This window comes from Giraffa tippelskirchi, chromosome 4 (genome assembly GCF_054371585.1).
Source record: "Giraffa tippelskirchi isolate mGirTip1 chromosome 4, T2T-mGirTip1v1.2.pri, whole genome shotgun sequence".
In the NCBI taxonomy this organism is placed as follows: domain Eukaryota; kingdom Metazoa; phylum Chordata; class Mammalia; order Artiodactyla; family Giraffidae; genus Giraffa; species Giraffa tippelskirchi.
Genome location: NC_137278.1, coordinates 178417611 through 178428961, shown reverse-complemented (window position 1 = coordinate 178428961; position 11351 = coordinate 178417611). Strand labels below are relative to the sequence as shown.

General features: G+C 43.5%; 1 pseudogene; it reads left to right on the top strand.

Annotated features, from left to right (window-relative positions):
• The first annotated feature begins 3349 nt into the window (after window positions 1-3349).
• On the top strand, window positions 3350-5643 carry LOC145545700 (heterogeneous nuclear ribonucleoprotein A1-like; annotated as a pseudogene).
• Window positions 5644-11351: the final 5708 nt, after the last annotated feature.

The following is an 11351-nucleotide window of genomic DNA, read 5'->3' as shown; positions in this document are numbered from 1 at the left end:
GCAAGTGTCTTTGAATTTCATGGCTGTAGTCACAGGCCACAGTGATTTTGGAGGCCAAGAAAATAAAATCTGTCACTGTTTCCACTTTTTCCCCTTCTACTTGCCATGAAGTAATGGGATCAGATGCCAGAAATAGCCAAATTCTAGAAAGAATAAAAATTAAGGCAATTATATTTCATCTTTATGATAAATAAAGATTGCTTACCTAAAGCCAATTTCAAATTTCAAATAGCTTAATAGAATAGAATTTTACCGGAACAACTTGTGAACAAATAGTAGGAGAGAAAAATGCCTAGTGGGAAAGAGTGTTCTCTGGGTCTATAACATTTGGTTTGATTATAAGCTGAGTACATTTGATTTACTTTTCACAGAATTCTACCAGAAAACTGTTCCGTCTGCTTAAGACTGCTTTTCTTTCTCAAATTACAGAGGTAATGCCAAGCCATAGTGACCCATTACAGAGTATACAATTCTGTTGCTAAATTACGTAAGGAAAGCTGATATTTTTCTTACACTCTGTGCCTCTTAATGCATCACCCTGGGCCTCTTCCCTCTTTCCAAGCTTCATTCTTTTTCTTCATAGAAGCCATTGTCTGGCTTACATTAAAAGTGTACTTTAGAGGCTTCCCAAGTGGCTCAGTGGTAAAGAATCTACCTGCCAGTGCAAGAGACATGGGTTTGATCCCTGATCTGGGAAGATTCCCCACGGCACTAGAGCCCAGTAGTCACAAATACTGAGCATGTGCGCTGTATCTACTGAAGTCCACTTCACTAGAGCCCATGCTCTGCAATGAGGAGCTACCTCAATGTGAAGCCTGAGCACTAGAGAGTAGACCCTGCTCACTGCAACTAGAGAAAAGCCCGCACCAATGAAGTCCCAGCACAAGCAAAAAAAAAGGAGGGGGAGAGTGTACTTTAGCTTGCTGCCCAATTTTTCCAAGAAGAAAACAAAAAGTTAATTAGAAACAAATAAATACTAAAAGGCTATTATGAGAGCTTCACTATTTTAATGTAAAAAAATCTAATCATTCATTAGATTCTAATCATTCATTCATTAGATTCATTCATTGATTCTAATCAATCATTCATGAAATTCTAATCATTTCATTTCTCTTGAATTTTCTCTTTCATGGGAGTGCTTTTATGTACCTCTTTTCACAGGAAATGTCTCCATGCAATGCAGTTGTTCTGCCATGAGCAGGTTCAACCCAGGTGGGTAGATTTTTCTTTTTTTTTTTCAGAAATTGTTCACACTGAAGACATACTGACTTCTCTCACCCAGAAATCACAGGTCTCAGTTTCTCCTCTGCTGAGGCAAAATGATTCTCCCCAACTTCTCAGCAGTCTTCGGGCAAACTTACTAGTTCATGATCTTTCCATTTCATAAGCTTAACCATGTTAGTTATCATTAACCCATCGAATTGGCCAAGACCTACCAGTGTCACCCAAACCTGTCACGAAGTAATTTCTGCTCAAGGTCTACTGTGGACAAGGACATTTTAAAGAGATGACTGGAGCCCAAGGGCATTTTTGGAAGCTGTCAGACTCGATGGAAATGTGGGAGGACTCCTCAACGCTAGCGACGGTGTATCAGCCTCCATTCCAATCCTAGTGCTTCCACTCCCTAATTCTGTGACATTGGGTCCATTGCTCAACCTCTCTGTGCTTTGTGGTTTTTCTCTGTCCTTAAGCCATGTACTGAGCCCCATGGCAATGGGTACCTCCAGCCTATACCACCCAGACCCACCTCAGGCTTCTAGTTGCTTCAGTTCAGTTCAGTTCAGTTGCTCAGTCGTGTCTGACTCTGCAAACCCATGGACTGCAGCACACCAGGCCTCCCTGTCCATCACCAACTCCCAGAATTTACTCAGACTCATGTCCATTGAGTCGGTGATGCCATCCAACCATCTCATCCTCTGTCATCCCCTTCTCCTCCTACCTCCAATCTTTCCCAGATTCAGGGTCTTTTCAAATGAGTCAGCTCTTCACATCAGGTGGCCAAAGTACTGGAGTTTCAGCCTCAACATCAGTTCTTCCAATTAACACCCAGAACTGATCTCCTTTAGGATGGACTGGTTGGATCTCCTTGCAGTCCGAGGGACTCTCAAAAGTCTTCTCCAACACCACAGTTCAAAAGCATCAATTCTTCGGCACTCAGCTTTCTTTATAGTCCAACTCTCATATCCATACATGACTACTGATGATAGGAAATTGGAAGGAGGAAGAGCACTTGTTTCCCCAACACCTCACTAACCCCCGCGATGGTCACATCCCCTGCTGCCCCAGTCCCCACATCACTGGAGCTCTGACTCATCCCATGACTGAGAGCAGCTCTTCCTGGAGAAGCTCTTCATCAGCTCTAACACCGTTTTCTTGACTGCTCTTTCAGCCTAGGGGTAGGAATGGTTTTCTACTATGGCTAGTTTCCTGGATGCCTCAGCATTCCTGATTGATTCCCTCAGATCTGCCTACACATCTGCAAATAGTCCCTTCTTTGAATTTGCTTCAGAATTTCATCTCTGTGTATCTCCTATTTCTTGCTGGAGCCTTGACTAAAATACCTCATAGGACTGTTGGAAGGATGAAATAAATTAATATGTATAAAGTGCTTCCCAGGTGGCTTCCCAGGTGGTGCTAGTGGTAAAGAACCTATTTGCCAATGCAGGTAGACATAAGAGACATAGGTTTGATCCCTGAGTTGGGAAGATCCTCTGGAGGAGGGCATGGCAACCCACTCCAGTATTCTTGCCTGGAGAATCCCCATGGACAGAGGAGCCTGGTGGGCTACAGTCCATGGTATCACAAAGAGAGGGACATGACTGAAGCAACTTAGCGTGCATGCACATATAAAGTACTTAGAACAGTTCAGGGCACAGATTAAATACTCTGTGATTAGCTGTTGTTATCACTAAGGCTGCCATCTCTTCCTTTCCTATCAGTCCTGGAACACAGAGCACTCCAGTTGCCAAAATATTGAGTTGGCCAAAAAGCTTGTTTGAGTTTTCCTATAAGATGTTATGGAAAAACCCAAATGAACTTTTTGGCCAACCCAGTAGATAGGGGTCCTATCTCTAGAAAGCCTTGAGTGTCTGGAGGGCCTCTATCAACCTCCCTCCATGAGTACATTAACACAGGCATGGATGGGAAACTAGAGTGAAACTGACTCAGATACAGATGGAAAATCAGCAAGCTGGGGCTTGAGGAGCTCAGGGAGTCTCAAGAAGTAAACAGGCAGAAACTTAAGAATTCAGTCCTTTTGGCAAGATTTGGGCTCCAGGAACTGAAAATTAGAGGAATCTTTGATTGATAGGATATTTAGAGGGTATGGCAGAGTGCAGGGAAGTATAAAATGCCAAAGACCAACTTCCTCTACTTCATAACTTGGCCAGAGGCCAGGCTGGCTGTTGTCCAAGTTTCTGAAGACCGGGTGGACTTGAGCGTTTGGGACTAAAAGGATCTTATCTTCAAGAGTGCCAGCTGGCAGAGTTCATGCTCACATAGTTGTACTGGTGGAATCTAGTTCGGGCAAGAACCAAAACCATTCTTTATTAACAGGACTGAGGGCATAAATAGAGGATTAAGAGGCTGTATAGGGTGGTGGTTGAAACGCAAGCTCTTGGGACAGCCTGACAAGATTCAAAATCCATTCTACCACCTTCTTAACTGGACAGCACTGGGCAAGTCACTCAGGCTCTCTAAAGTCTCAATGTCTTAGTCTGTAAAAATGTTAATGACAGATTCTAACCTGAAAGTGGTTATGAGAACTAAATAAGGAAATTAAGGTACAGGGCCTCATATGGCACCTTAAATATAATAAGTGCTCAGAAATGTTTGTTTTCATAATTCTCATCATTATCATGATCACCATTATGGTTAACCATCAACTGATAGAAATCTTGCAGGCATAAGCTAATGAAAGGCTTGTGAAGATACTATAAAGGACATGGAAGTTATACTGTATGATGGTATTAAGTCAACCAACTTATTCTTTCTCCTTTTGTCATCATAGGGCTTCCCTAGTAGCTCAGATGGTAAAGAATCTGCCTGCAATGTGGGAGACCGGGTTTGATCCTTGGGTTGGGAAGATCCCCTGGAGAAAAGAATGGCAACCCACTCCAGTATTCTTGCCTGAAGAATTTCATGGATGGAGGAGCCCAGCAGTCTATAGTCCATGGGGTCGCGTCAGACACAACTGAGTCACTAACGCTATCTACAGCAGATGTCATAATTACAGATGCCCAAAATTCAGATCCAGGAGAATTGTAGTCATGAGCCAAACCTCAAGGTGTACCTGCTCTTTAGTATAGTGATTTAAAAGTCAAGTTCCAACCTTTCTGCCCATGGACGCTGCCCGGTAAGCATCGTTCAAGTGTCCAACCACCCTCGCTGCTGCACGACTGTCTAACTCAGAATCTCCCAAGGAACTCAAACAGCTGCGGAAGCTCTTCATCAGACTTTTGAGCTTTGAAACAACTGAGGAGAGTCTGAGGAGCCATTTTGAGCAATGGGGAACAGAGTGTGTGGTAATGAGGGCTCCAAACACCAAGCACTCCAGAGGCTTCGGGTTTGTCACATGTGCCTTGTGGAGGAGGTGGATGCGGCCAGGAAGGCAAGGCCACGGAAAGTGATGAAAGAGTTGTGGAGCCCAAGAGGGCCATCTCAGGGGAAGATTCTCAAAGACTTTGTGCCAACTTAACTGTGAAAAAATGATTTTTATGAGTGGCACTAAAGAAGACACTGAAGGATATCACTTGAGAGATTATTTTGAACAGTATGGGGAAACTGAAGTGTTTGAAATCATGACAGACTGAGGCAGTGGCAAAAAGAGAGACTTTGCTTTCGTAACCTTTGATACCATGACTCTGTAGACAAGACTATCATTCAGAAATACCACACTGTGAATGATCACAACTGTGAAGTAAGGAAAGACTAACCTTAGCAAGAGATGGTTAGTGCTTCACTGGCTGGTGAGTGAATGGCGGCTAGTGATTTCGGTGGGAATGACAACTTTAGTCGAGGAGGAAACTTCAGTGTTCGAGGTGGTTTTGGTGGCAGCTGTGGTGGTGGTGGTGGATATGGAGGCAGTGGGGACGGCTATAATGGATTTGTGCAATGCTTAGTTGCTCAGTTGTGTCCGACTTTTTACGCCCCCTGTCTCTTCTGTCCACTGGGATTCTCCAGGCAAGAATACTGGAGTGGGTTGCCGTGCCCTTTTCAGGGGATCTTCCCAACCCAGGGATCAAACCCAGGTCTCTCACATTGCAGGCAGATTCTTTACCAGCCAAACTACCAGGGAAGCTCCATAATGGATTTGGTGACGACGAAAACAATTTTGGAGGTGGCAAAAGCTACAACGGTTTTGGCAGTTACAATAGTCAAGCTTCGAATTTTGGACCCATGACAGGAGGAAATTTTGGAGGCAGAAGTTCAGGCCCTTGTGGTGGTGGAGGCCAATACTTTGCTAAACCCATGAAACCAAGGTAGCTATGGCAGTTCCAGCAGTAGCTATGGCAGCGACAGAAGGTTTTCATTACTGTCAGGAAACAAAACTTAGGAAGAAAAGATAGTCAGACAAGTGACAGGGAAACCACAGGTTACAACAGACCTGCGAACTCACCCAGGCACAGTGGTGGCGGGGCCTAGCTGCTACGAAGAAGACATGTTTTAGACAAGACTCAGATGTATGGATAAAAAACCTCCAGGACTGTGTTTGCGACTAATTGTATAACAGGTTATTTTAGTTTCTCTTCTGTGAAAAGTGTAAAGCCTTCCAACGAAGTGTTTTAGTTGGCTCTTTTTTTGTACCCATGCTACTGATTGCTAAATGTAATAGTCTGATCATGATGCTGAATAAATGTGGTTTTTTTTAAAATAAAACTTCTATAATCAGACCCTCCTGAGTTCAAATTCCAGCTCTGCCACTCAGAGCTTTTTGACCTTTGGGTAACTGACTTTATCTCATTAAGCTTCGGTTTTCTCATCTGTAACATGAAAGGAGGAATAGTTCCAACCTCCCAGAATAGTTACGGATTTTGAGATGATGCAGCAAGCATTGTCTCTCATTAGTTTACTTCCAACAGATGAAAGTTGTGAGAATTCAAATGGTAACTAAAATAGAAGTCATCCCTAAGAACATTTGGGGACTCTCACAATTTAAAAAATTCAGCCATATTGGTAGGAGAATTGACTAGAAAGGGGCACGAGAGTAAATTCCTAGCTTTATGCTCATTCGTGTCTGACTCTTTGTGACCCCATGGACTGTAGCCCACCAGACTCCTCTGTCCATGGAATTCTCCAGGCAAGAATACTGGAGTGGGTTGCTGTTTCCTTCCCCAGGGGATATTCCTGACCCAGGATCAAACCCGTGTCTCCTGCATTGCAGGCAGATTCCTTACCGTCTGAGCCACCAGGGAAGCCCATGAGGGTAAACTGTGGGGATGGTGATAAAAATGTTTAATTCTTGCTCAGGGTGGTGTATAGAATTGTCAAAAACTCATCGAACTGAACATGTAAGATCAGTCCATGTTATTGTATAAAAATTATACTGCAATGAAAAGAGAAAGAATAGTTATGATCTCTGCTCTAGAACTGAGTTTATCTCATCCTAGTCTCTATGTGAAGCCCATAAAGTATCATTGATAATATTTATTTAAAGAAGAGATGAGGGGGATGTTATTGTCCATAGGTTACTATTTCTGCTCTAAAGTATTCATCTGCTGAAAGCCAGTAAGGGCAATGGGGAGGCCCTAGTCATGAACGTTGTTCATAGGATCCTTGGGAATAGTGAAGCCAGGGCTTATCTGCACTGATTTTACTTAGGGCTTCTATCTATAATTGACTTGATAAATGGCTAGGCAGGCACATCCACCCAAAGACCTGTTTGTATATATTGCAAAAGCTTCATTAACAGCAGCTGGGGACTTTCCTGGTGGTCCAGTGGTTACGAATCTGCCTTCCAATGAGGGAGACACAGGTTCTATCCCTGGTCGGGGAATTAAGAACCCATGTGTGCCAGGGCAACTAAGTCCATACACTCCAACTACTGAGCCCATGTGCCCCAACTAGAGAGAAGCCTGTACACCACAACAAAGGATCTATATGGTGCAACAAAGATCCCACATGCTGTAACTGCAACTAAGATCTGACACAGTCAGAAAGAAAGAGCCATCCACATTAATTAAAAAAAAGCAAAAACAAAAACAGTGGCTGTAGTCTTGCTGTACAGTAGTAAAGCATGCATACCTGATGACAGAAAGGGTGAACCCATGAGTTGATAAATGGATGAATGAACAAATAAGAGCTTACTTAATGGTTGTGATGCATCACCTTGATTATTTAACATGATTTAATTTCCACAAAATTGTGTGAAGTAGAGGTTATTATCCCCACTTTACAAATAGGAAAATCTATGTTTAGAAAGTTAAGTGATTGATTTGCCTAGCATTCTATGGCCAGATCATAGCAGAAATGGACTCCATATAATCTAATTACATTCTAAGTTGTTGCAAATAATATTTTTAAGAGCTCCTATGCATCATATTAGAGCATGTAATCATCATTTAGTATGCATAAAGAGGTTTAGCCTGTTCCAGACACCACTCCAGTCTATGCTTCAGACATCTGTTAGGGAATTAATCAATAGAAAGTTATGAGGTAGGATACATTTTTTAAGTACTAGCCAATGTTTTCCTCTATTATTTTCTCTACTTCTTCATTCTTAATGTCTTCCAAACAGCAGATAGGTTATTTGAATTCTATTAACCTCAGGCCGGGTGCTTCCCAGGTGGCACTAGTGGCAAAGAACCTGCCTGCCAATGCAGGAGATGTAAGAGACTTGGGTTTGATCCCTGAGTCAGGAAGATCCTCCTGGAGGAGGGTATGGCAACTCACCCCAGAATTCTTACCTAGAGAATCCCACAGACAGAGGATCCTGAAGGGACCAGTCCATAGGGCCACAAAGAGTCGGACACGACTGAGTGAGTGAGCGTGCACACCCTCAGGCAGAATAAATCAACAGAAAGCAGAAAATAATGAGCTTCTTTTGGCTTTTGACACCCAAAGAGAATGGCAAGTGTGCAGGGCATAAATAAGATGTAGATATCTACTCAGTAATGTAGAGGATGGGATCCCCAACAAAGATTTCCTGGTGTAGGAAGAAGTTGGAACATAGATGCTAACATGGCCTCGAGATGGGCCCACCCCCTCCCTTCTCCCTCATTCATCCAAGAATCAGGTGGGAAAGAGGCATTACCAAAGCTCCACATAGGTTTTTGGGTTCCTGGGAATAGCCTAGAAAAATGACTGCTAGGTGTGTCCAACAGATAGATACTGAGGGTGTTGTCCTTGTGGGAGCCGGAGTGGCAGGTTTTTCCCATTCCCAGTGTTGGCCATCCCATTGATGCCTGCCAGCATGGATAGATGGTGACCAGAGGTCAGATTCAAATTTGTACTTCCACTCCCAAACTTTCATCCGCTGAACATTCTCCAGAAATTTGATGCAACTCTGGGAAATGTGGGAGGAAATCCCTGAACTCACAGAGATTAATTCCTGCTGCATTGGAAGAGTGGGGGCTCCAAACAGAAATTAGGTTATAGAAGAACAGACTGCTATACCTCCTGCCATAGCTCAGTGGTAGAGTGTAGGACTGTAGAAAAACAGGCTTCTTGTACAGTTCAGTTTGCCAACTGGCATTCACTTTGCTATAGTTGTGTCCACAATAGATAGTCATTCTTCAAATAGTGTGGTTCAGTTCAGTTGCTCAGCATGTCCGACTCTTTGCGACCCCATGAATAGCAGCACGCCAGGCCTCCCTGTCCATCACCAACTCCCGGAGTTTATCCAAACCCATGTGCATTGAGTTGGTGATGCCATCCAACCATCTCATCTTCTGTTGTCCCCTTCTCCTCCTGCCCTCAATCTTTCCCAGCATCAGGGTCTTTTCCAATGAGTCAGCTCTTCGCATGAGGTGGCCAAAGTATTGGAGTTTCAGCTTCAACATCAGTCCTTGCAATGAACACCCAGGACTGATCTCTTTTAGGATGGACTGGTTGGATCTCCTTGCTGTCCAAAGGACTCTCAAGAGTCTTCTCCAACACCACAGTTGAAAAGCATCAATTCTTCGGTGCTCAGCTTTCTTTATAGTCCAACTCTCACATCCATACATGACTACTGGATATATAAATAGTACATACAAATAGTGTGGAGAAGGGCCTAATAACAGAAGCTTACAAACAGAAATCTGAAGAAAAAAAATCATTAAAGACAAAACATTCCTTTCAACTTAGCCCCTGCATTTAATGCTAGCGTATTCACTGAGGTGATCCTATTTCGTGTGTATGCTGCTGCTGATGTTTAGTCACTAGGTCGTGTCCGACTTTTCGGGACCCCATGAACTCCAGTCTGCCAGGCTCATCTATCCATGGGATTTCCCAGGCAAGAATACTGGAGTGGGTTGCCATTTTCTTCTCCAGGGGATCTTCCCAACCCAGGGACTGAATCCACATCTCCTGCTTTGGTGGGCAGAATCTTTACTACTGAGCCACCTGTAGAAGCCCAACTTTATGTATATAGCCTCATGTTTATCTTTGCTGGAAAATTTCTGGACTTTATTCTTCATGAGTTATATGACCTTCAGTTTACACCCTTAGGGCATATTAAACTTTTGTCCTGGAACTTGTTTATTTTGAAGCAGAAACTGTTAAGATGAGAGTCTTTTATTGGTGCAAAAAATCCTCTTGTCCAACATGAACTTTTCTTGATTCTTCTCTGTGAGCTCCACACTCCATAGCAGATCCCTACTCATTTTTTTAAAATCTTTTGGCCTCACCACAGAGCATGTGCATGCATGCATGCTCAGTTGCTTCAGTCATGTCCAACTCTTTGTGACCCTATGGACTATAGCCTGCCAGGCTCCTCTGTCCCTGGTATTCTCCAGGCAAGAATACTAGAGTGGGTTGCCATGCCTTCCTGGAGGGAATCTTCCTGATCCAGGGGTTGAACCCACATATCTCCAGCATTGCAGGCAGATTCTTTACCACTAAGCAACCTGGGAAGCCCCACCACAGGGCATTTGGGATCTTAATTCACCAACCAGTAATGGAACCTGCTGTGGCCCCTGCATTGGAAACACAGAGTCTCAACCACTGGACCACGAGGAAAGTCCCAGCAGCTCCATGCTCTTACTTACATAGTCATCTCTAGTATCCCATACATCACCTGTCAAGGATGCCCCAGGGATAACCATGCAGATAAGGCAAAAACAACCTGGGGGAGGGAGGAGCCACAAAGCCAATTTCCTTGAAAAAAATTTGTCATTTGAACCTTTGGAGACTCAGTGGCCCAACCCAACAGCTGGGTGGATGGGAAAGTGATCAAAGGTAATGGAAGTAAAGTCTACTTCAGTGCCCCGGGGAAATAGATAATGGTGTTTTGGACTAAGATGCAATGTTGAGACATGCTTGATTTAGGAATACACTATATTTTGAAAGTAGAATCAACAGGATTTGGGTATAGAGTATGAGGCAAAAAAAAAAGTCAGGTCTGATCCCTGTGGAACAGTGTACAAGCCCCTCTGTCCTTGACTTTTGAAGTAAAATGCTGACTCAAGAGTTAATGATTGGGAAATGTGAAGATGTAGAGACAAAGAAAAGCTGTTGGGCTAGGAAACTGGTAACAATTTAGACGATAATTCTGCCACATAACAGAATCATCATATTCCCAGTTCCCTGAAAGACATAGATAAAGGCGTGACACACATTCCTAAGTTGTTTTCTGGGAGGCAGACCGCCCCCTTCCACCCCTCACTCAGATGAAATCTGCTGACCACAAGAATATAGACCCTACACTGATTGAACTCAGAAGATGGATGATGCTTGAAACTTCACCTTGATGTCAATCAGTCCAAGAGCTGTCCACAAGCTGATCATGCCCTGCTCCTTGAACACTATAAAACTCCTCAATACCCCCTCCAGGGCACTGTCTTCAGGGCATTCGCCCACTGTGGGCCCCTTTGTCTAGCAAAGCAATAGAAGCTACTCTTCTTTCTATGTCACCCAAAACTCTATCTCCACATTTCTATTCAGCACCACTGAACAGAGGGTGAGTTTTGGCAACACCTGTGCAGGCCTTACTTACCTGGAATTTCACATCAATGAATAAAATGTGACTATCAAGACTATCACCAGCATCTGTGACTCCCAAGCACCCCATGTATAGTCTATATCTTAAGAAATAACATTTTCCTAGGACTCTTGAAAACATTGTTCTATGTCTCATTTGTTAAGACAGCTCTGTAACAATGTTCAGAGACAGGTCAAGTACTTTAAACTTTGCCCTCTTGATGATGTAATGT